The 25,438-nt window shown below is 48.4% G+C and overlaps 1 long non-coding RNA gene across 5 annotated transcripts in view; it reads left to right on the top strand.

Moving 5' to 3' along the window:
- LOC102900985 overlaps positions 1-25,438 on the top strand; it is an 807,705-nt gene that overhangs the window by 575,765 nt on the left and 206,502 nt on the right. For all 5 annotated transcript variants that reach the window (XR_006590330.1, XR_006590331.1, XR_006590332.1 and 2 more), the window contains exon 12: positions 5,360-5,455. This is a non-coding gene — a long non-coding RNA (uncharacterized LOC102900985). The remainder of the gene's footprint in view (positions 1-5,359; positions 5,456-25,438) is intronic.

Below are 25,438 nucleotides of genomic sequence, written 5' to 3'. Positions count from 1 at the left end.
AACCCAGTCACCTGACCACGTCTCCACAGGGGTCCATCCTTAATGTAGGCTGGGCCAAAATAATGAGAACTTGATTCTAAGCAGGGTAATTTCCTTATTTCGATGGGCTTAAGCCAAAACCTTTAAAATTATTTTAATGTCATTTTTCTTCTTAATGGGACATGTAAGTACTAGGAAAATTATAGGCATTAAAAGGGTTTCTTTGGACTTTTTTTTTCTTTTTGTAATTGCCTTTTAGAGGGTAAAACTTAATTCATTCTGAGTGTTTTACTCTGATATGAGAAACCTGACCAAAGCCTTATATTATGAGGTAAGTTCCTCATATTTCCCCCTGAAACAGCATTCATGATACTCACTGGTTTGAGCTCAACATGTGTGGATGTGTAGATGATAAACCACCAGCTTTCCAGAAAGGTCCCAAGATTTAGCTACGGCTGTTGGCCAAGGTGAAGAGTTTACTACAGCCACGTTAGAAATACACGTATTCAGCCGTATGACTGATTTGTAAATAATATCACAACCCGTCCATCTAAATGAGCATTGCACCCTTCAAAATACACCTGGATGAGACTCATGATTCTAAATGGGGGTCACTGCCAGAAGTTTTAACTGCAGTGATGTCAAGAACAAACTCCCAAATCTGAGTGGCTTAGAGCCATAGGCATTTTTTGTTTCTTGCTGCCAGGTCTGCTCCTGCTGTGGCTTAGCTGGCTTTGGCCAGAGGCTCCCCACGCCTCTGAGTTTCAGACCCAAGCTGTAGGGACAACACCTGGGAATGTTCTTCCCATTGTGGAAGACAGGAGATCAAGAAAGATGAGAACAAACATGCAGAACCTCTTACTGCTTTGGCTTGAACTGGTACATAGTCATGTCCGATCACGTTCCGTTGGTCAAACATGACCCAGCCCTTGGCTTGAACTGGTACATAGTCAGGTCTGATCATGTTCTGTTGGCCACACATGACCCAAACGCAAGTGGGATGATGGGTCAGAGGGAGAAGGGAGGCCAGGAGCCCATGTGCTTTTGCAGTACCTGGCTCTGTGCTGAAGTCTGGGGCTGGGATAGGAGGGTCACAGTCCCCATGAGCAAATCTGACCATCTGCTGAGATCCTCGGGCCAATGCACATGCCACTGTCATCTGAGGGACAGGATTCTGTTTTGGACATGATTCAAGGGCATTTGGCCAATTCTGGAAACTTAGGTGGTTGATTAGGCTCAGTACTCCCAGTTGAGGTGTGAAGTGAGATGTGACAGTAAATTAATGAGGCTGATCTTATGCGCCTTATAACCTGGCTTAGGAGGAAATTCTGAAGTGGTATCCCCACCACGTCATCATCGTCTGCCTGTAATGGAGGCTGGTAGTGTCTGTACCATTGAGGCTCATGCATTTTTGATTATACAGGGAGGAATAGGAGGATGCTATTCCAATGTAGTGAGGACAAAGAGACATTTGTTAATATTCAATATGTGTTCGATAGTGTTTAAAGACTTAGATGTCCTACTGAGCCCAGGAGATGAAAAACCAAGCAAGATAGTCTTTGCCCCCATGGACCTTATGGCCTAGAAGGAAAGACAGACTTGCATTAGGTAACCACCTTAGTAGCTATAGAATTCCAAACTGGACTAATCTGAATGAAAGGGGCACCATTCCATGAGAGACTATGACAAAAGTGACAAAGGCTTTCACAAGAAGTGACAGAGATTTGAAGGAGAGGGCCTTACAGGGGCCAAATACATATGTGTGTGCACATGTGTGGGCCTGTACGTGAGCATGAATGTACTTTGTGTACACATGTGCGTGTGTGTGTGTGTGTGTGTGTGTGTGTGTGTGCACGCGCATGCATGCATGGATGTTAGTGGAGTGAAAAGTCGGGGGCATTCTAGACTGAAGAAGTTATGTGTGCCTAACTCGTGGCACACATAACTTGTGATGAAGGACAGTATCACCATCCAGGAGGAGCTTGCTTATGTGAAGGGCTGGTGCGTATAACACCCCCTCTACTACAGCCAGGTTCAAAGAGAATAGATGCCACCTCTAGTGAGATCTTCTTTAGTGTCTGCTGCTGAAGGGAATTAGTCCCTCTTTCATGAAGGGAAGCTTTTTGTTGTTTTGGTTTTTTTTTCTGGCTATGAGAAATCAACTTCCTACTGCCCCAGAGAGTCCTGGGATATAGCTAAGGAACTGGACCCTGTACTGGCTAGAAGCTGAGTGGCATAACCACACTTTGCTCTCAGCTCGTGGAGTCAGTCCTTTTCTCGGGGCATTCAACACATGTGTGCCGAGTACTCACTATATTCCAGAAGTGTGGGAGACAGATAAGACAGGTACAACCCTCCCATCAAAAATTCATGGTCTACACAAGAAAACACACCCACAAGCATGCGATTTCAGGACCAGTGTCCAGGACAAGTCTCTAGAGTCTTGAACACAGAGTCCCCTCCCTCAAATTATGGACTGGGATGTCAGAGAAAGCTTTCTGGAAGAGTGGAGGGCTGAGAAAATTCCTGGATGATTACGGGGAGCTCACCAAGTAAAAAAAAAAAAGAGCTCCATTAGAAGGAACAGTAGGTACAGAATCAAGGGTAGGTGCAAAATAACAAAACCAAGCAAAACAATCCACAGTGTATTCAAGTACCAAGAGAGCCTGTAAGCTGGAGGAAGTTCTCTGATTGAGCATTCTCCCTGTTTGCTTCATGCTTTTCTCCTCTGTCCCCCCAGCTTTATTGAGATATGACTGACAGGTAACATCGTGCAAGCTCAAGGGGTATGGTGATTTTGATAGAGTCACATGTTTTGAAATGCTTGCCACAGAGAGTTAGTACCATATCCTTGGTGAGCACAGATAGCTGTCAACTGTAGTGACGTGCTGTCCATTAAATGCCCAGGATTTACTCCCCTTGTAAGTGGAAGTTTACGTTCTTTGACCAACATCTCCCCATTTCTCCCACCCCCAACCCCCTGGCAACCATATTTCTACTGTGTCTCTGAGTTTGATATTTCCATATCTAAGTGAGACCTCACAGTATTTATCTGTCTCTCTCTGACCTATTTCACTTTGCAGTGGTGCTTTCTGCTTCCAAGTTTGTCTTCCTCTGGCCTCTCTAGAGTGCCGCTAGAGCCATTGCCAAAACTCCCATCTGGATGTTGGGTGTCTTTGGCAATGGGGTCGCGTGCCTGGGTTGGTGTTGGTGTTTTTGGGCTCAATTGCTATTTATTTCATGGGAGCTAGTGCTCCTGAGCCCTGAAGGTCATCCGCATAGCACATATAAGTAGCACGATGAGATGTGATGGGGCAGGTGACAGAATTCCTTTCCACCAGCTCTCAACTAACAGCCAGCTGCCCCGAGAAGACTTGAGCCATCCAGAAGTCACCTTCGGCTCCTTTGATGTTCATGGGAGGGTTTTCTTCATTGTGCCTCTGTTTTATATACATACATAACCTCTGCTGCTGGATTGGGAAATTGTACTGGGCTCCATCTAGTTGATTTGGGACATGGTATAGGGTAGTGTTTATAGGCAGCGCTTTGAAGCTCTGCCACATTTCTGCCACCTCTCTGCAGGTACGTGCTGAGCCCTATGTTCCTCTTTCAAAATGTCATCCAGTCTATTTCTGTAAGAAATGCCATTGGATTTTGATAGGGGTTGCGTTGAACCCGTAGATCACTTTCGGTAGTACAGATACTTGAATATCAGTAAGTCGAATCCATAACAAGGGTTGTCTTTTCCATTTATGTCTTTTTTAACTTCTTTCATCAATGTTTTGTAGTTTTCAGTGTATAAGTCTTTCACTTCCTTAGTTGATTCCTAAGTATTATTAAGGGGGTTGTTTTCCTAACTTCCTTATCAGATAGTTTGTAATTAGTGTATGGAAACACAATTGATTTTTGCAAGTTGGTTTTGTGTCCTGCAATTTTACGGAATTTATTTAATTGGTTTTTATTATTATTTGTGGAGTTTTGGGGGCTTTGAAAAAATAGCTCTAAAATCCATACGGAACAATGGAAATTCTCGCAAATTATTCTATACATTTAATACAATGTGAATAAAAATATCTAAAGAGCTTATCATGGAAATGGACAAAATTATTCTAAAATTTATAGGGAAAATGAAAGTGCTGAGAACCCATTTTAAATCAGGTGGAAAGCATGGCACTGTCAATACAAAACACTAGAATATTGGCATCCCAACAGGGAGGGAGACTAACTCAGATCTCTGTTTCACAGAATGTCCAATAATGAATTTCAGTTGGATTAAATGTCTTAGTTTGAGATGCAAAATTTAACACACTATTTTAAAAAGGGGAGACTAATTTTAGGTGCTTGGAGTGGAAAAATCTTTCTTAAACAAGACACAGGAAGCACAATCCTTAAATGAAATTTTTTTAATGTAAAGCTTGTCAACAAGTGTTAATTTAGAAATTCACAGACTAAGAGAAATACGATTTTTATAGTACATCCAAATATATAAATAATTATGACATATTAATAAATAAAAGATATGCAGCTCAATGCATGGTGGAAGGAATAGCCAAATGATAAAATAAAGGAAATTCAAAGAAGAGAGAAGCCAAATATTTGGCAAAAAATATGTCCGTCATTTCCCTATTCACTTACAATACTTTCTTGGTCACATACCAAACATTGGTGTTGGCTCTAGGCTTCCTTTTCTGTTTCTTTGGCCTACTGGTCCGCCCAATAAAGTGACCTCTCCTACTTTATCACAGTGTTTTCATGCTCTGAGTCTTTGCTGTGTGACCCGGGAGTCACTATCACATTTGGCTATTTAAATTTAAATTAATGTAAAACACACAGTAAACAGTCAATTCCTTGGTCACACTCGCCACATTTCCAGCGCTCAGTAGTCATATGTGACTGACTGGTGGTTACCATTTTGAATAGCGGAAGTTCAGAGTCTCTGTGATTATAGAAAGTTCCATCACACAGTGCTGTTTAAGCTCCTAAATAAGTCCTAATATCATTATTGTAATCAGGCGTGTCTCCTTTCAGTGTTCCTCATCTTTGAGATTGCTTTGGCTCTTTACTTATTCCAAATTTTAGGCTAAGGAATCAGGGAAATGTAAGTTAAAACGATGATACGCCACTCTCAGCAACCAAAATGAAGGCATCGTGTGTATCAAAATGGATGCCTGAACATAATGAGCGTTCGTGAGAAGAGCAAGTTGCAAAAGGAGTGTGTGTGTGTGTGTGTGTGTGTGTGTGTGTGTGTGTGTGTGTGTGTAGGTGTAATGCTATGACACCGTTTAAGCAACTTTTAAAAACACGTGCATAAAACTATTCTATTTATTGTTTATGGATCATCATAATAGGTCATATTAATTAAGCATTTATTTTTTTCCAGGCTCCGTTCCAGGGACTTTAAGTATCTTAACATTTGACTCTCGCACCCGCGCTTAATTCGCTACCATGTTCCCCATTTGACAGAGGCATAGAAAAGGTAAGCAACGTGCCCCAGCTCACCTGGCTCGTTCGTGCAGATTTGGAGCTCGTCGGCAGGCTGTCTGGCTTCCAAGTCTGCACTCATAACCACGGTGCTATCCTGGACCCAGACCAAATGGCACTCACTAGACAGGCATGGGAATGTGTCCAGAGAGGGAGAAAATAGAAATGGGTTGTAGGGCTTTACCTTCTGCATAATGCGCGTGTGCGTGTGGGAGACAGAGGGGGCAGGGGGAGAATGCGAGATCGAAAGGCAAAGCCAGGGAGCCATATTGACATCAGTCAGGTTGGGTCGGTGGATACCGTGTCCTGTTTAAGTAAGATGTGCAATAGGTTTTTAACTGACGAAGAAAACAAGCAAAGAAACAATGGGTATATTGTTGGAGGAGGTAAAGGTTCCAGGGCTTGCTGTGACCTGAGGTGTGCTAACTGGACTGGGGCATTGTGAAGCCTTATCCCTTCTGCTTTGCAAAGCCGGCTGTGAAAGCTACAGGGTTTGTGAGGGCAGGTGGCGACGTAAAGCCGGTGATGGGAGACACTGTGGGGCAGATTCTCGGAGCAGACCTGGGGGTGGGGGGCAAGAGTGTTCAAAGAGGGATTCGGAAAACCTTCCGGTGCCGGGTGGAGTCCCTATCCCTTTCCCCGGGGAAGGCTTCAGTGGGACCTACATTTTCCACACCTTTGGCTGTTGGATTACCGTTTCCCTTTGGCACGCGAGAAGAGGCGGGACTGGCTTCAGCGAGACCGTGGTGCTCGTCATGTGCGGCCCCGCGTGGGCGACGTTTCGTGGGGGCCACTTGCAGACAGCGCCTCCTCTTGGCCCCCAGCGGCCTTTGCCAGGGCGGTCAGTGTCAGTAGGAAACACTGCTTCCCGCGGAAGCCCCTTCTCACCCGGTGCCTTTGGTCATCTGATTGGGCCAGCGCTCGAGCCTCACACCCGTGTCACCTTGCTCCGGTGCCGGACCTGCCCGTTAGCCCGCTGCCCCAGCGTCCCGGGCGAGGAGGCTCTTGGGCTGTGTCCCTCAGGCCAGCTCACGTGTGGGGCTTCTTGCTCAACCGCTGCCCTGGGAGCAGACAAGTGGGAGTGGCAAGGTGGGGCCTCCACGGGCAGGTCTGGGACAGTTTAACCGTGTGAATGGCAGACACCTGCCAAGCCACCAGGAAGGGGAGCTGGGTTCATTGAGGGGAGGACAGGGAAGAGGGGAGGCGAGCGAGGGAGGGAGGTCTCTGCTCTCCGCTCACCCTTTCCCTGCAGCTGTCCTGCACGGTGCGCCCACCGCCCCTGCCCCCTGAGCCCCCTCCACTGCCAGTTTATGGCTTCTATTCTGCAAGCTCACCAGTAGTCACGAACCGCGCTTCTTAAGAAGCAGACATCCCTCGAGGTGGAGCCTAGCTCTGGCCTGCTGCGGCCCCTCCTCGGATGCAAAAGGAGGTTTCCAGATCCCGGGACTGCGGCTGGCCTGCGCCTGCCTCCAAGCCAACAGCAGGCCTCGTGCTGCTTTGTGCAGTCCAAGTGTGGAGCCGCCAGGCTAGGCTTCTGCACACGGCAACACGCTTATTGCCAAGTCAGAGAGCGCCAGTGGAGAATGATAAGATGCTGGAGTCTGTAGGGCATTTTGCAACTGAATGAAGCCCTGTGCGCCTCGCTAAGTCACGCACCACTGTGAAAACTTGCGCTCTATATGGGACAGGGCTCTCTGGCCGGCAAGAGGTGAAGGCCGTTGCCATCGTTCATTCCCGCTGCCTCAGCCACCTGCCCCCAGATCCCTCTGACCACGTCCGAAAGGCCTGCCTCAGATTTTGGATTCGTGAAAGAGGCAGGATAGGCTAACGGTAAAGGACAGTCCTGGGGTCAGACAGGGCGGCCTTGGGACCCAGCTTAGCTTCAGGTCCTCGGTGGTTAAGTTTCTGGGCTTCGTTCTCTTTATCGGAATGGAAAACTTACGCGCCTTGAAGAGTTTTTACAGTTAGAACCAACGTATGCTCACGTGGCTAGTTTCTCTCACCAAGCCTGCTGGGGACCACAACTGGGGCTGTTTTCCAGTTCTCAGAATATTCTGCGTATTATAAAGTCAGCCGTGGGTTGTTACTGCTGGTTGGTTTGAAGTATATTTACTATTAATGAAATTGTCACAGACTATCTACATATGTATGTTTTAAAATCCTCCCCATCTCAAAGATGAATACATAAACAAGTGAATAGAAGGTAAGTAGCTCCTTCATTTATATACTTGTTTTTCATTTATCAGTGTTACCTTGTATATATGTGATATATAAATATAAAATATGTATTTAAAATAATTATATATGTATATATTATATTACGTTTTTATATATTCATACATTATATTATATAGAACATCATTATTGCTTAATAAATGAGAATGGGGCCCTGTATAAACAGACCTGGGTCTCACTGTTTGCCGTGACACATCGTAGCTTTGTGACCTTAAGGAAGTTAATTAACGCCTCTGAAACTGTTTTTCCTTATTTGGGGAGACAGTATGCAGAATGGTTAAGGGTTTCCACTCTGGAACCATACTGTCTGGGTCTCAATCCCAGGTCCGCTACTCACTCGGCTCTCTGTGCCTCAGTTTCCCCAGCTGTCAGTGGGCGTAAGACTAGGACCTACCTCATGGAGATGCTAGGTGAGGATTCAGTGAGCCAAGAGGAAGTCGTGTAGTCCAAAGAGCTCAAGTGACTGCCTGAGAGGCAGGGAATAAAATGCCCCTCAGAGGGTCGTGGTGAGGATCGGGCGAGATACTGCACGAAGCGCAGGGCTCAGAACCTCGCCCAAGATGGTAGTCGTGGCCGCTGATACTTTACTTTAGGGCAGGAGGCGGGAAGCTGGCCCGCAACTCGCAGTGCCCGGGACCCACTGCGGGCGCTCCAGCCCCGGGACCCTAGGATCGGAGTGGGGGAGAGGGAGGTGGGGAACGGGGTGCTAAGGTCCTGGTGCTAAGGGGACACAGAGGCTCCACACACCACGCTCTAGGAAGCCAGGCCCTCTACTGCACCCAGGCCAGGACCATTTTGCTGAGCCACTTCCGGCTGCCAAATGTTGTTCCACCCAGAGCTCTTTGATCCGGTGCCAGTCCTTGGGCAATGGAGGCGAGGTGTGTCGGGATCCAGGCAAGGCCCTTGGGGGAGGGCCTGCCGATCCTGACAGCCGTGCCAGCATGGGGCCGGGGGGAATGACCCAGAAGGGTGGGGACGGGCATGGGCTGGGCGTCCCGAGCCCTCACAGCCGGGAAGGCAAAGCCACTTCACCGGGATGGAGGGGCTCCCAGCTCGGGTGCTCAGAGCATCCACGGTGGCCACGGCAGCTGGCCCCACAGTCGGAGGTACAGCTTGGTCGTCACTGTGGCTAATGGTGCCTGTGTTGGGCTCCTCTTGCCCACCTCGTTCGGACCTCCCCTTGCAAAGGTGAGAATGCTAAGGCCAGCAGAGGCGAGGAAATTCTCCTGCGCTCGCAGAACGTCCATGGCGGGGGAAGGCCGCTCAGCCTCGGCTCTGTTGGCATTTGGAGCTGTGGGGCGCCGTCTGGTGTGCTTCCTGGAGGAGGCCAACAGCGTCCCCGGCTTCCACTCACTGGAGGCCACATGCCCTTCCTCCCCTAGTAGTGACAACGAAATGTCTGTAGCCATTGCTAAATGTGTTCCGGGGGGCAAGCGTGGCCCCAGTTGAGACCCATTGGCTGCCTTATGTTCTGAAGAAGGAAGGAGAGAGAAGAGGATGTGCCCAGAGCAAGCATGGGCTCAGGGGCCAGCGTTCCTGCTCTTCGAGCTGGGGACCTCCCGCTGGCTGGGCCCAAAGGGAGGTTGGTGGCAAAGACATACCTGGGTGCAGCCTCTTCCAGAAAGGCCCAGTATGGTAGTACTTGCCCTCACATCAAGCTTTTCCCCGGGAAATACCTGTTTTTCATCATCTGCACCAGTGTTTGAGTCTCTGATCCCCAGAGATGCTTCTGCTCGGGGGAGGGGACCAACACCGAGTCCTCCTCGGGGCTGCTTGTGTTTTCCTGACCAGATCCAAGCGCCCAGAGCGGGTGGTGCCAGGCATGTCCGGGATTTGGGCCTCTTGCGGGGCTCGCCATCTGCCGAGAACAGCTAACCACTGACAGGCATGCCCAGCACACAGAGAAGGCACAGGCGTTGAGATGTTCGGTCTCAAAGACCGCATGTTGTTTATCTCCAAGTCAAATTTAACTGCGCCTCTTGTATTTTTATTGGCAACTCAGACCTGACCTCAGTGGCTGGATTGGGAAGACACCTGGTGGTCTGAGGTCATGCCCGTCACACTCTGCCAGGAAGGCCGCCTGCTTGGGAGGGCTGAAGTGGGACCATCCTGCCGATTGGCAAGCCGATTTCATCCCTGGCAAGAGGGGGACAAATGGGGGGAAATGGTCTCTTGGGTATAACCCAGGGCTAGAGCAGGCAGTCACTCAGATGCAAGTATATCCCGGGGTCTATGCCACCTTCATACATTCATCGAGGGGTAGGATTTGCATTTCTATTTGTATCTGTGCCGATGCCCTCTGCACCCATTTAGAAGCTGGTCCCGCTAGAGAGCTGCAGAGCCAGACTCGATGGCTCACACAGTGGCTCACGTGATCGTTACCATTCACTGGGGGATTTTAGTCCCGCTGTCTTTTTATCCAGACCTTTACAAGGTCTCTGGCTCCAAATCAAGCACCTGGGGTGCCTGGGTGGCTCAGTCGGTCGGTGTCCGACTTCAGTTCGGGTCATGATCTCTCGGTTCGTGAGTTCGAGGCCCGCGTCGGTTCATGAGTTCGAGCCCCGTGTAGAGCTCTGTGCTGGCGGCTCAGAGCCTGGAGTCTGCTTTGGATTCTGTGTCTCCCTCTCTGTCTGCCCCTTTCCCACTCATGCTCTGTCTCTCTCTTTCAAAAATAAATACACATCAAAAAATTCAAAAAAAAAAAAAAACAACGAAAGACGAGCACCTGACTGTACCTGCTACCCCAGGTGAGTCAGAATCCAAAAGCATATTTGGATAAGGTGGTGATAAGGAAGAGAGGACCCGGTCCAAGGGGCCCAGACAGAAAGTTTGGGTTGAGGCCACCCAGCCCTGAGTCAGAACCCAACTCTGTTGCTGCCTGTATGACTTTGGGCAAGTGACATGCATTTCTGGAGCTTCGGTTCCATCTGCTAAATAATTGGGATAATAACACACACCGCGTAGGGTAGTTAGGATTTAATGAGAGAATGCATTAGAAGTAAGTACTCATCAATTGAGCTATTATCTACCTCAAAGGATTGTTGGAAAAGTATAAAAGGGATCTAAAGTGAAGAAATGTAGTACATGCTTCATAAATGGTAATTATGATTATTGTTGCCAACACCCTTCGGAATTGGTTATTCATTTACCCGAAGCCACTCAAAAATTCTATTCTGATCGCAGAAGAATTGGATAAATGACTTCTTTGATAAAGTAGCTTTTCACCTGGGGGACTTGGTTTGCTGATCCTACTCAGGTTAAAATGACTGAAAATCAATTTGATTTGACAGTTGTGGAAAAAACAAAATGTGTGTACAAAGTGTTGAGCAGCCGAGCCCCTGAGAACTGATAGAAAGTGAGAAATGGAAGGGGCCTGCTGCCTGCGACCTGGTGGCCTGCTTCCTTCAGTTCCGAGGCTCCTGCCGGGCCACCCCTCCCAGCCTATGGGATTGCAGGTCTCCCTGCCTCGCCGACCCTGTGGTCTCCTTCGGGGCCCACAAGGTGCACACGGGAGCCCAGGCGCCGGGCCCTGCTTTGCTTGTCTGCTCCCAGAGCCTGGCCTTGGCAACCCGCCCCAGGCCTGCAGACTCCAGTGCGTCCTCTGCAGCCACGCAGCACGGTGAGTGACCGCTAACAAGCAGAACCCCGGGGACATGACAGCCGTGACTGCTGGTGAGGCCGAGGGAGGCAAAGGTAATTTCATCCGCCGGTCTCTTGCCCAAGACCAGCTGACGGTGCCTGCCCCCTCCCTGCCTCACTCAGCCCCACAAGACCCCCATTTGCAGGGTCTGTACTCCTCTAGTCTCTAGAGTCTCTTTGGGTCTACCTGCTCAGCTCTTGAAATGACAAATCCTCTGAGGCTCTGAGGAACAGGTGAGGCCACCCGTGCGTCCTCGGGAAAGGCTTTTAGCCTCCTCAAGCCTGAGTTTCCATTTTGGTCAAGTAGGAAGAAATGGATGTAGTAATGTCTACCTTGTGTGGTTGCTGAAAGAACCAGATGACATATGAAGGCCAAAATGGCTTTGCCACCTGGGTGTGCCTGCAAGTGGGAGTTTTAGAGCATTGACCATGCCCTAGGATGCTGTGGATGCCCTCCATGTAAGAGTAGGGCCGTTATTCATTGCCCTCATTCTTCTTGACATTTTCCCGTGTGTCCTGATTTTCTTCCACTTGCTATGGGGTGGGGCTGGGATTGTCCCTGGGCCAATTCCACAGGAGACTAGATGCCCCGAGTTTTTAGTGTAAGTAACCTAGGACCATATTGAGGAATCTCGCTAGATTATTCCCTATGGGTGTATTTTACACTAGCTGCTAAGAATGATCCTTAATCGTTATGACAAACATAAATCCTTGGGGCTGCTTTCTCTGCCAAACGAAGCTTCCCTCGTAAGCAACAGGGTCTTCTCAGACCACACCTGGTTCTGAAGGCGTCTACCTTCAGTTTTATTCTCTTTCTCTTCCACCCCCCACCCCCAGCTCTGATCTTCATATGTCACAAACTACTTTCCTAATCAATGAGCTACATGGACCATATGCGGTTATCTCATTGTGATCTACTCTGGAAGATGCTTGCCTATTTTTTTTAAGTACAGAATACATAGAGCTCCTATATACCACTTAGCCTTTGTTTTAAACCAGATCTGATGGGGCGCCTGGGTGGCGCGGTTGGTTAAGCATCCGACTTCTGCCAGGTCGCGATCTCGTGGTCCGTGAGTTCAAGCCCCGTGTCGGGCTCTGGGCTGATGGCTCAGAGCCTGGAGCCTGTTTCCGATTCTGTGTCTCCCTCTCTCTCTGCCCCTCCCCCGTTCATGCTCTGTCTCTCTCTGTCCCAAAAATAAATAAACGTTGAAAAAAAAAATTTAAACCAGATCTGAGCACACCCTCCAAGTCTGATGAACAAACCATTCACCTAGTTTTATCTACCCAAAGAGCCTGATTTTAGTTATAGGGGTATGCAGGTATATGGTAACTATATGTCTTCAGCCTAGAACAAGGACTGTGGTAGACAGTCCTGGGAAAGTCGCTTAACTGTGTTCAGGAAAGTGCCAGTTACTTGCAGTGCATTGATATTAGCTTTCATGTGTGTGTCAGGCATCAGGCTATTATCTACTTAATCAGCAAGACCACCTCCAAGGTTTAGGTACTGTTATTATCCCATTTTATAGATGAGTAAAATGAGACCGGGAGAGATTAAGCAATTTTGCTCGGAACTAAGCTAATAAGTAAGAGTCAGGATTCAAAGCAAGGGCTTTAAATAAAACACTTTCCACTAAGCCTGCTAATCAACTCACAATGCTTTTGTGTGCGCAAAAGGCCTGTGAGCTGGGTGCTGGTATTGCCCTCATTTTATAGAGGAGGGGTGAGCCCAGGGAGCCTTCGGTGTGATGAGCTGAATGGAGGGAGATGAAAGATGCCCTTGAACCTCAGCGTGTGGGAGGGACCTGGGAGCTTCCATGACCCAGCCTCGCGGCAAGTGAACACTCCATGTGTGATTATGCATTAGATTGTTTAATTAATTCCATTGCTCACCTGTCACAAAATCTACCTTCACAAAGTGTCTTTCATCTTGGATCTCCAAAGCAGGTGTAAAAGCTATAATTACTTGTAATGATTGTTGTGTTTTTTAATAGTTACCTGCTATAATGTCCCTTTGATAGGTGAAGGTGCTGAAGCTTTGGGTCAGAGGGAGATATCTTGAATGTGGAGACCCGAGACATAAATTAGCCAAGGCCCTCCCATCTGAAATGCCCTTGAGCCTCCCAGGAAGACTTAGCATGCCATAAAACAAAGAACTGCCACGGACTATACAAGTCTGTCTCCTCTTGCCCCTAGAAGGGGCTCATATTTCTTCCTAGACAGAGGAAAGTGGTTGCTTTCTGTGGATTTAAAACAAGTGTGAATAGCCCGATTCATGACAAAGGCAAAGGGAGTTCAAGATTCTAGATGCTACTGCGGCATTCATCAACCTGTGTGCTCAGTGACAACAGAAGGGCGTGAGGTCCTGATAAATTCTAAGTCACAGTGCTTTTATGTTCTTTTATGTGATGGTCAGCCAGGTGCACCTACCAGAGGAGACACAGTGAGGTTCAGGAAAACAGGGTTATCAACAGGTGCTAGAGACAGGAGGGACCACAAATGGGCCACATGGGAAAGACACTGGGTGGTCAGGAGGTAGAAGACAAGAGCAAAGGAAGCCTTTAGGTCACGGTCTTTATTAGGGTTTCTGAGGTAACTGGCACGACAGGGCAGGGTAAAACAGCTTAAGGTTGGCTAGTGTGAATAATTTTGGCGGGCTTTGGGCTGCAGGGGTCATCCCTAGCTGCCTGGCAGGTGGCCCTGGGATGATTAAGGTAGAGGAATATTGCCTCCTAGGTGCACATGGGCCAAATAGAGGAGGTCCAGCTCTGGAATAGTTTGTGTATCAATGGCATGCTCTTGGTCCTTTGCTACCTTAAAAACTGGTTAGTCCAGAGAGGGACAGTTTCTCCCCAAATATAAAGGTTTTTTAAAGATGTCAAAACATTGTAATTTATAGAAAATAAAATATATTATTTGGGCGCCTGGGTGGCTCAGTCGGTTAAGCGTCCGACTTCAGCCAGGTCATGATCTCGTGGTCCGTGAATTCGAGCCCCGCGTCGGACTCTGGGCTGATGGCTCAGAGCCTGGAGCCTGCTTCCGATTCTGTGTCTCCCTCTCTCTCTGCCCCTCCCCCGTTCGTGCTCTGTCTCTCTCTGTCTCAAAAATAAATAAAAAGTTAAAAAAAATTTAAAAAAAGAAAATAAAATATATTATATATTATATTATATTATATATTAAATAAAAATATATATTTTTAAATATGTACAATACAACAACTGGCTTCCACAGAACACTGTGTGTGTATGTGCATGTGCACACACGTGTGCAAGTGTGTACGTGTACCAGGAGACGTAGAGTTTTTGAGGTTTGGGAAGAGAGTAGAGATCAACTTTCTCCTACCTCTAATAAAAAGCAAGAATTAAGAACAAGATGAACTTACCTACCTTCCTTTGGAGGTGTTCATAAGATCCCCCTAAGTGAGAGTGTCTTCTCCCCTTTCCAGTGACCCCAGTGACTATATATTTGAATGCAGGACAATCTGAAATACAAAAATGATGGCAAACGAGGTTATCATAAAATCCACAGAGAAGGGCCTTTGGTTAGGCTTAGAGATTCCTTTGGATTCCCCTATTTCGCTGCCCTTCCATAGCATACTAATGAGTCTAGAATATTCTTCTAGTTCTATTTCTTCAGACGTCATAATCCTGAAGTCTATTCTATCATAATGGCCATTTACTATAACTACTTGGATTGTCATTGCAAACCTGTGAGGTGAACAAGATTTACCCAAGGTCATTACTAGTAAATGGAAGAAGCAGGATTCCAACGAGGGTCTTCTCAAACTACCTCCACTGTGCCAGTGAGAGAGAGGTGAACGTTGGCTGGGCGGCCATTGGTCAGGAAGTCAGGAAGTGGAAACTCACCTCTGAAAAATAAATTCTACAGAAAGAAACAGGGCGGCTGCTTTGGAACAGACTAATGAGAATCTTTCGATAATCAAAGGGCCCACCCTAGGGGTAGATCTACAGACCCTTTACTCCTTGTCCGTTCAACTACTGGGTACGTACTCCAGAAGAACTCTTCTTCATGCGCCTCAGGAGACATATACAAGAATGTCATATAGTCCTATTTCTAAAAGCCAAACCACAACCCAGAAGCCAGGTCACTGAAGATTACCTCCATTGTCCATCAACAGAAGAATAAATGAATGGAATAGAACACTGCGTAGTAGGGAGCAAAAATGAACAACATACAGCTATAGGCACCAACATCTTAGCAACATAACGTCAAGAGGAAAAATCAAGGAAAGTAAGATTCTGTAGCCTACGGTGACACTTCTACAAAAGCTGAGAACAAGGCGCGTGCATGCGTGTGCACACACGCGCACACACACAACACAGTTGAGGCAAACCTGCATAAGAAGTACAACTTTAAAGAAAAACAAGAGACTGACAAACATAATATTCAGGGGAGCAGGGGCTTGAGGAGGAAAAGAGAGGGGCCTTGGGAAGGAGGATTCGCCGATACTGGTTTATGGTTCTGAAGGCCTTGTTTCGCAGGCGTTTTGTAATCATTTCATGGCTCACATTCCGATGGCGTATAGAATTCTGTGTCTCGAAAATACATCTTTCAAGAAAGAAGCTTCCTAGCGATCATGGCCCAAAGACAAACCGCTTCATTCAGTGAAAACAGACGAACGTGAACTTAAAGGAAAATGCCAGCAAGGCGGAGGTCTTGGGGGAGGGAGGGGCCCCCGGGGGGGACTATGGAAGGAGCAGAAAGTGGGGAAAAACACTGCAAGCAGGGACGTGGTGAGAAGTGTCTGTGGGTCTTGATTTTACTTCTCCTGTGTCCATAAAATACTCTCAGCTACTGATGATCTCCTCTTCCTGCACCCTCTACGATATGCCTTTAAGGGCTCATGCACAAGGGAGAAAACAGGAAGCCCCCCGCCCTGGCCCAGGATGTAACGCTCCCTGCTTTCAGGCTGGCCCAGGCACTGACAGGAGAGAGACCTCAAGCAGAGTCAAAGCCCCAGGGTCCTATTTCCACTCTGAGAGATGGAGGTTTTCATACCTCTCAGCAACGGGGGGCATGTGGGCAAAGTACACAGGAGATCACGTGATGGGCTGCAAGGGGCTGTGCTCATATGGGTTCCTGGCCCCAGGATCGCGGCTTGCTCCCTCTGCCCATAAAGAGCCTCAGCTCCGTTTGCTCACCCCACTTCCCGGGTCCTGGGGGCTCCGCTCTGCTGTGTGTAGGAATACCGTCTCAGTTTGAAGGAGGTGGAAGTCACGTTTCCCTCAGACCCGACGACTGAACCTGTAACGCCAAATATCGTAATAGAAAGCAAAGAGAAAACTGCCTGGATATCATAAAGATCTGTTATGGAGCATCTGAAAGCACTTACGTTGGATTAGAGATTTAGTGTTACTTTGAGTTTGTGTATGAGTTAGACACCCCATAAAGAGCTCCTTAATACTAATCATGGTGATGATGAGGCTGCCGTTCGGTGATGTCAAGTGCATGCGCACACACGGGGGTCTCACAGATGGCCCCCTTTTATTTGCAGAGCAATATGTCGAGGTCGGTACCATTGTCCGTTTACCGGTGGGGTCCGGAGGTACCTAAGGGCCAAGGAACTTGCCCAAGAACGCTCAACAATTAGGAAGTGGCTGTGTTAGGACTTGAACCTGGGTCAGTCTGGAGACTAAAGCCACTCATACTCTATCCAGGTCCTGATGTAGCATTTTCCAAAGATTTAGCATCCAGGAGAATGTCACAGCCAGACCAAGAGCAAACCCATTTTACGAAAGGCTTCCGTGTATTTAACACACACGCCTACTCAGAGCAATTAATTTCTAAGCACTCACGAGTTGCCTGCCTTCGGCTTTAGCTGTGAAGAGGGAGGGCAAGTGTCTGTATTTCAGTGAAGCCAGGAATGGAAGGAAAAAGCAAATCCGTTCTGATTCTGCTTGCCAAACCACACAGCTGCCTCCAAAATTCAAGAGTTGTTACCGTTGGCAAAGGGCATTAAAAATCCAACGGCACTTGATTGGGGTGGGTCTCGCTTTCACTGCCCTTGCTCCCCAGGTCCTCTGGGCTGCAGTCCAGCTCTGATCCCAGGTGACAGCGGTGAGGGTCTTGCATCAGACCTGGGTGAAGCGCTCAGTGCAGGCCCGGGTGAGGCGCTGACTGCCCTGCACCCCCCCGGGGCCACAATGCAGCTCTGAAAGCTAGGGCCTTTCCTGGGCTCCTCCCTACTGAGGAAGCTGGGCCTACAGAAGGTAAGACGTTTGGCCAAGGTCAGAGCTCTCAGGAGGCCAGAAGCGTTAAATAACTCCTGCCTGCTCCAGAGCTCCCGCCATGGACAAGCATCTCTCCAAGGCAGGGCCTCTCAGTGGATGGAGACTCTACCCCCCCAGGGACATTGATAGTGCCTGGAGACATTTCTGGTTGTCACAGCTGGGAGTGCGAGCCCCTGCTGGCATCTGATGGGCAGAGGCCGGGGACGCTTCTAGACATCCCACAATGGATAGGATAGCGCCCCCCTCCCCACCCCCCCGTCCTCCAGCAAAGAATTTCTTGGGCTGTCGAACTTGGGCTAAGTTTGACATTAAGGAAACAAAGGGGAGAGAGCTAAGGCCACCATAGGAAAAGGGACCCTATCCACAGCAGCATGCCTGCCTTCTATAGGTCCTAGAAAATCCTGTGCCTCCCTCTGTGCAAGAGAGTTTGAACCAACCAGAGCCATCAAAGGAAACCATTCTCCTTCCCAAATCTCTCTCTCTCTCTCTCTCTCTCTCTCTCTCAATCTCTCTCTCTCTCGGCCTCCAGCTTTGAGGAACTGTCAGGGGTAAGGTCGTCCAGGCAGGAGCAGAGTGGGGGGAGGTACTGGTCCCCTAGCATCGAGGGGTTAAGACAGAAAACACTGAGTGCGAGGCTGCACCTCTAAGGGAAACATCCTACTTCCCGGGAAGCACTTCACCATGTCATGGGCAACGGGAGAGTTTGGGAAGGGTTAAGTGCGTATCTTCTCTTGCTGGCCTGTCTCCCAGGCTAAGTGAAGGCTGCTTCATCTCACGTGGATGTGAAAGAGACAGTGCAAATTGCAAACAGCTGTATGCCGAGCGAATGGGCCACATGGCCACGGTGCCAGGCTGCTTAGCTCGATCGGTGCCCTTTTGTTTGACTTTGGACGAGCGGCACAAATAAATACAGTAGGTTCTGTTTAAACAAAAGACTCTGATCAATAGAGGTTTGGATAGCTTACGACCTTCAACCATAAACAGAAATTTGAGGTAAAAATCTACAAATCCCAGATCAATTACCAGATTATTTACCCTTTTGCACTGCTAATGTTCCACTCTGCCTTGCATATTAAAAAGCCCGGGAAGAGAAGGATTTGTGTTGCAGGGAAGAGGGAGGGCTGTGTGGATTTATTAGTCGCAGCAATCAAAGCGTGTGCCGTACGTTTTCCGTATAAACCCGGCTGCGGTGGTCGTGCAAATCGGCTAAGACGAATTTTAGATCCGGAGACTTTTCAGCCAATGCTAACCAGTCGCTTCAATGACCTCTTTCTCTTTTCTTGGAGGGGCTTTAACCATCTGCCATCAACCTGTTATTGCGTCGTGGTTTGCCACAGAGGAAAGTACATATGTCAGGGGCTTCAGTCCTCACCAAGATCCTGGGTGGCTGTGAGTCCCTGAGAAAAGCCCTCGCCCCTGGGTTGCTCCGGACTCAGTTTCCCTGGGTGTCAACCGAGGCTTGCGTGGAAAAGTCACTCTGCGGGTGTGTACCGTGGTTCAGTTGTTGGTCTCTCGGAGCCTCTGTTTTCTCGTCTATAAAATGGAAAAAACCAATACTGTTAGCCTCTGGAGCGGTGACAACATTACCATGCAGCTTAAAAAAGCACAGCTCATGCCTGGCACACGAGACATGACACTCAGTGGACGGGAGCTGATGTTGCTGTGGTCGCTGCTGTTAGTCTCGGGCAGACGGGCTGAACTTGAACATTTTGCAATGAGCACTCTGAGTCAGGGCTTTCGGCTGGGAATGATGAATTGGGGACTAAGGGACACAGGCCTTCATGCCACCAGGAGGAGAGTGGAAACATTTTTCTAGCAAGTCTCCCTGAAGAAAATCCCCCCAAGTAAGAAAGGTGATGGGTGCCTTCATGGGACCCCACGTCCCCTCCCATCCACACATAGAAGTCTACTGGCCGGAGTGTTTGTTCATCAGAACCTATAGATCTACTCCCTGCAAAGAAATGGCTTGGGTGTCCCCTCCCGTGACAATCCTCCACGGGGTGCTGGCTTCGGCAAACACAGTTTCTCACGCCATCTGCTAAACTGTTGGTCCTTCCGAGGGCTGGGAGCCTGTGCCCGACTGTTTACCTCTGATCCCCAGCCTCTAACCCTGTGAAGGGCTCAGAATAAGCTTTAAAACACGTTCATTGGATCTCCTCGGGGCTGCCCAGGAACCTCTCCCTTCTCCCTCCATCCTGGAGCACAGGTTCTAACCTTTCCCTGTCATCCTGAGCCCTTTTTACTCCCCTACTCTGACCTCCCCAGCCAGTCACAGAGGAGATATTAGGACTTATCCTGTTCTCCATGTCTCGCTCCCTTCCACCTGTAATCGAGAAGCAATGTGTGTCCTGTGCTGTGTTGAGAGCTTGACACACAGAGACTCGTTAATTCACACAGGGACACCATATTATCCACATTTTACAATCAGGGGAGTAAATAAGGTCTGCCAGAACCAGTGAGTGATTCTCAGACTTAAGGTTACCGGACCTCATTCCACAATTCCTGATTCAGGAGGTGAATGTGCTGCTGATGCTGCTGTCGTAGAACCACGTCATTCTCAGTGCCCTTCTTCTTTGGCCACGTTCCCAGCACCCCTTCCCCCCACTCCCAGAGAGCAGGGGTAAAAGTCCTCACTTTCCTCTATTTCTGGATATGAAACGGAAGACATTTACATCATCAAGTGGAAGACGAGTAGAAACAATGACAAGGTACGACCGTCAGTTTTCTTCTCATATTTTGCTGTGAAAACCAACTTACCTTGTGATCGTCTGTGTTGTCTAATCCACCCTCGAGTACTATTTGTAAGTTGAACTAAAAGTGAAATTCTCATTAACCAAGTCTTGGGGAAACTTTTTTTCGGATTAAGGAGTAGGGGATAGGAGGGAGGTCCAGGGGGTGAAGAAAATTCTTCCGAATTAACCTTTGAGATCTCATTATAGCAGAGGTTGGCTGTTTCTTTAAAAGAAAAGCAGTTTCTCGGGTTGTAATTATTCTACATATTATAAAATGTGGAAAGTAATGGGGTGGGAAGGAGGAGGACAAGAGACTTGCATTCCTTAGTAATGAACTACATAAGCAGTAAAAGCCCAAGTTAGAGTATTTTTTTCCAAACTTTTACTCAATAAATACCCTGTCTCCAAAGTATCACAAATTCCAAATTAGCAGCGTGTGGATTCATTAAATCCATTCATTTCTCCATTCATGCATCCCACAAACATTTACTGAAGCCGCTGCTCTGTGCCAGGCATCTGCTGGGTGCCGGGCCGGGGGAGGGACAGGATGGGTGTGTGCAGTTCTGGGATGTTGCTCTTAAGAGAAATAAGATATGGGCCATGGCCTTGAGGGGCTCACAGGACAGTGGGGGACAGAGAGTCATGGAGGAGACGTGTGTGCCTTTGTGAGGGGATGGAAAGGCTGGGGAAGGGGTTTCTAGGTGAAAGGGTAGCAGGGATTGTTGACAGCAGCTGTAGATTTTGCTGGTGCTTCTTCAAGAGACCCTTTCCTGAGCCCCATGCATCTGTCCCCCAGCTGTGGGCCGTGGTCCTTCCTTCCATCTGATGGGTCCATCTCAGGTCGTGTGTCTGGCCGGGACCAATACCAGTTAATGGGAAATGAGAAAATGCTGGCCTTTGCTTGGCTTCCCTAATCGAGACGTACCTTCAGAGCTGGGAATGGGGTGCAGGCAGTGATTTGCCTTCAGTGACCAACAGCTTGGACTTGGGAGCCAACGTGTTGGGGTTCAAACCATGCCTCGGCCCCTTACCAGCTATCTGACTTCAGGCACCTTATTGATCTCCCTGTGCCTCGGGTCCTAACACGTATGATAGAGATAACCCCTTGCTCACTTCTTGGATTGTGACGAGGATCAAAAAAATTAATAAACGCTTGGACAGCTCTCCGTGCCTGGCAAGCGCAAATGTTAGCTCTCACCATATTGTGTTGGGTCTGAGCAAATTCCGGGTCTAGTTAGAGAAGAATAATAGGGCAGCCGACAATAGGTAGACCACTAGCAGAGTCTGCTGCCCTCTCTCCTCAGCCCAAGCCCGTCGTCTGACTGCTTAACTGCGATCGGCTTGGCCTCCTGAGTTGAGACGTCATGGCCAGGTGGGTAGGTTCCAAAACCACTGCGTTCTTGCAATGTCTCTTGGCTTGCGGCATACGTCCCCACGCAGTGGGAAACTGCATCTCTGAGCAGCCCCTGCGGTGACACCTTCTCTCACCAAAGCCCCGCCTGCGCCCATCATGAAGCTTCTTCTCAGTTCGGACGGAGTCGTCAGCTCCAGGAGATGCTACCTCCCTAGGTAGGGCCAGGACCCGCCTCTCAGGGGCCGGCCCACCATGGAGAAGCTGCCCCGGTCCGACCTGGTTTGCTTCCAGAACCAGTGAGAAGGTCGGCGGAGCTCATCACGTCATGCCCCTGCCATGCTTTGAAGACTGGAGCCCTCGAACCCTGGATCTGGGGGACCCGGAAAAGGAGTGAGGCTGGCCACAGGGTGTGAGAAGTCAGAAAGACTTGTGGTTAATATAAATATCAGGAGAAGGTGGAAGCATTTGTCCAGTTTGGTTAATAGTCTACACTAACCCTCAAGCTGGCCACGCATTGGGACATCTGCATGGGTTTTAGATGATCACTGAACCTCTTTGCTTATGTACATGCAGGTGGGCGTGGCCACTGGAACGTCCTAGTGGGAAGGGCATCGTCTTCCCATGGATTCTCAGAAAGGTTGAGATCCACTGCACTGAATGAACTCCCACACCACGAAATTAACCACCTCACCGCCTCACTCATTTTCCGGGGGCTCCTTACCACCGACAAAGTTTTGCGTGAGCAAGTTGTGTCTCTGAGATCCAGTAAGTTGTGAATCCGAGGCCGGGACCCGGGGGATGCCAAGGAGGGGTGCATCCTGCTGAGGGGGTGCTCCCTCCCCACCCTGTCTGAGCCATCAACAGAGAGTCAGAGCGCCATCTCTGGGCTTTAACATGGTTGCACATTTTGCACGAGGATAAAATCAATTGATGAGAAGCCTGGACTCTGAGGCCACACAGAGCCACACTCCACGCTCAGAAAGGCTCAGATTTCCACCCTCATGTCACCTGGGGTGGCTGCTCCAGTGTGGCCTGGGTGTCCAGCAGCTGCTTACGGTTCACAGCCACAGAACGAGACATGGCAGGTCCACATGGCAGGGAGGTGCGGGAAAACCCTGCTCTTCTCATAGAGTCTGAGAAGGAGTGACCCAGGGCACCCATCCCCACACTCCCAAGACACCTGTTGGGCAGGGCTATAGAGTCAGGGAGCAGATGAATCTGATGCAGAAATTCAAATGGGAAATTTCTTTAAGGCTTCCTGTAACCTGAAAATGTATGAATGTTTCGCCTCGGTCTACGACAGATCCCCTTTGTTTTAATATAAACATGGGTTTGCTGTTTTGTTTCTTTTCCTTCAAGTAAGTCGTCAAGTTTTCGCTCCGAGAAGATGCACAGTGAGTGTTTAGTTTGTGTCTTTGAATAAAACACACATGTTACGTGCGTGAGTCTGTGTGCCCTCCGAAACTATGGTCACACACCCCGAGGAAATAAATAACAGCCTCTGTCATCTGGGGAAGCAGGTTTGCGGCAGACATTCAACAGCATTTAGGTCTCAACTTGAGATTTAAAAGCAGTTGAGCAGAAGAGGGTTTTTTGTTTTCGGTTCTGCTTTTCAGAAAGCAAATGTAAGTTCAATAGTTTTATGTAAATGTGGCTTTCGACGCAGTCTTAATATATAGTAGTCAGTGCAGTCTTCGTATATATAAGAGTCATCTCTTAGGTAGTGTGTACTGTGTGCTAGGGAATGTTCTACGTGCTTCTTCAACATCAGCTCATATAGTCCTTACAGCAGCCCTTGAGATAGGTGCTGTTGAGAGCATCTCCACGGACAGGTGCAATAGTGATGCACAGGATGCTAAGTCACTTGCTCAAGGTCGCATAGCTGGTAGGTAGTAGAGTTCAGGTTTCCACTCAGGCAGCCTGGGGCCAGGGATGGGCTCTGAGCATACCCACTGCACAGTGCCTCCCCAGAGCCCTCCAAATAGGACACTCATAGAGGCTGTGTCACCTCAGTAGAGTAGTCCTGCATGAAGAGCATTAGCACACTTGACTCAGGACCAGAGAATTACAGGGAAGCCAGAGTTGTACCCAGATCTGCATTAGACGGTGCCCGGATGAAACTGACTGGGTTATGAAACCAGTAAAGAGACTAACTTCCAGTGCCCATTCTGCTGTGCGTTCTGCTACCCGGGTGATGCCTCAAGTCAGGTCCACTTGCAGAAGAATTGGGCTGTCCAGTTCAAAGCGCCCTGATTAGAGCAATTTGCTGGAAAAATTGGGGGCAATTTTATAACTACAAGGACACCCCATCAATTCCGCTAACTCTTTCGGACATGCCTGATTTTGTCGTAGCGGTGAAGATTCAGCCCTTGCGAATTATCCACACGCCAGCCCACATCAGCATTCGATTTGGTGTTTCAAGCATCCCATTTGGTTTTGAAATTAGTTGAAGAGGATGCTATTTAGGGGCCATGTGAAAAAATATATAATCGGTCTTGTGCTTATGAAAAAAAATTGCTGTGTTCTGATTAACTGCACGTGACGCTGAGATATATCCCTGCGAAAATGACCTCCATTTGCGGTCTGCTTTTGATTTGCAGGCTGTGGAATTAGATTCCACCTCATTGGTTTTATGTTTCTCCCACCATTTGTCCATTCATTCACCAAACATTTATTGAGCACCAACTATAGTCAGGCCCGGTGCTAGGTCCTTGAGGGGAGGAAAAGAAGGAAGACATCCAGGGATGAATAAGTCCTGATTTCTGTCCTTGAGTTTGGCTTTGTCAGAGAGCGATAGTGCAGGAAACATGCAAAACCCGAGCCAGAATGGATCCCAAATTATTTAATTTTTCTTCTTTTTCCCCAAACTAATGTATTTTCGAATAGCTTGGTTACTTCGGTTATTACAAATACCAGGTTGTACTGCCTGAGAGCCTATTACCGAGCTATTAGTTACTGTTTATCTACAACTAGGGTTGAAACAGCCCGACGGGGTGTCTCTAAGGCTAAATTCGGGATGACAAATTTGCATACTCAATCCATTCTAGTTAAAAAAGTCAACTTGAGGGGCGCCTGGGTGGCGCAGTCGGTTAAGCGTCCGACTTCAGCCAGGTCACGATCTCGCGGTCCGTGAGTTCGAGCCCTGCGTCAGGCTCTGGGCTGATGGCTCAGAGCCTGGAGCCTGTTTCCGATTCTGTGTCTCCCTCTCTCTCTGCCCCTCCCGCGTTCATGCTCTGTCTCTCTCTGTCCCAAAAAAAAATAATAAAATAAATAAAATAAAATAAAATAAAATAAAATAAAATAAAATAAAATAAAATAAAATAAAATAAAGTCAACTTGATCCGTTCTAGTTAAAACAAAGGACGGAAAGCATGCCCCGAATGCACCTACATCTATCCCAGTAACACAACTTCTGTCTGCCCCAGCCTTCACAGAGCCCTTCCATATCTATCACTAAACTACCTCGTGGCAGTCACCTCTGAAGACAGACATTACCATCGAGGGAGAGTTAGGTGCCCAAGGACACCCAACTAGTCGATGATAGAATGGGCGTCTCTAATCCATGCCTCCTCATCCCCAAAACTGTTCATTTATTGAACATCTATTGTACATCCAACTTTGGATTCGCTTTGTGATCGGACAGCATAATTTCAGCCTCCAGATGTGGGTCATCTGGGTCACCTGGCCAGTCATTTTATGACCGTAGGCGAGTGGCAATTCTGTGCCCAGTAGCATTCATGACGAACCCATTTAGGACAGCGGTACCTTCC

This window comes from Felis catus, chromosome E2, assembly GCF_018350175.1.
Source record: "Felis catus isolate Fca126 chromosome E2, F.catus_Fca126_mat1.0, whole genome shotgun sequence".
In the NCBI taxonomy this organism is placed as follows: Eukaryota; Metazoa; Chordata; class Mammalia; order Carnivora; family Felidae; genus Felis; species Felis catus.
This window is presented reverse-complemented; position numbering and strand designations above follow the sequence as displayed.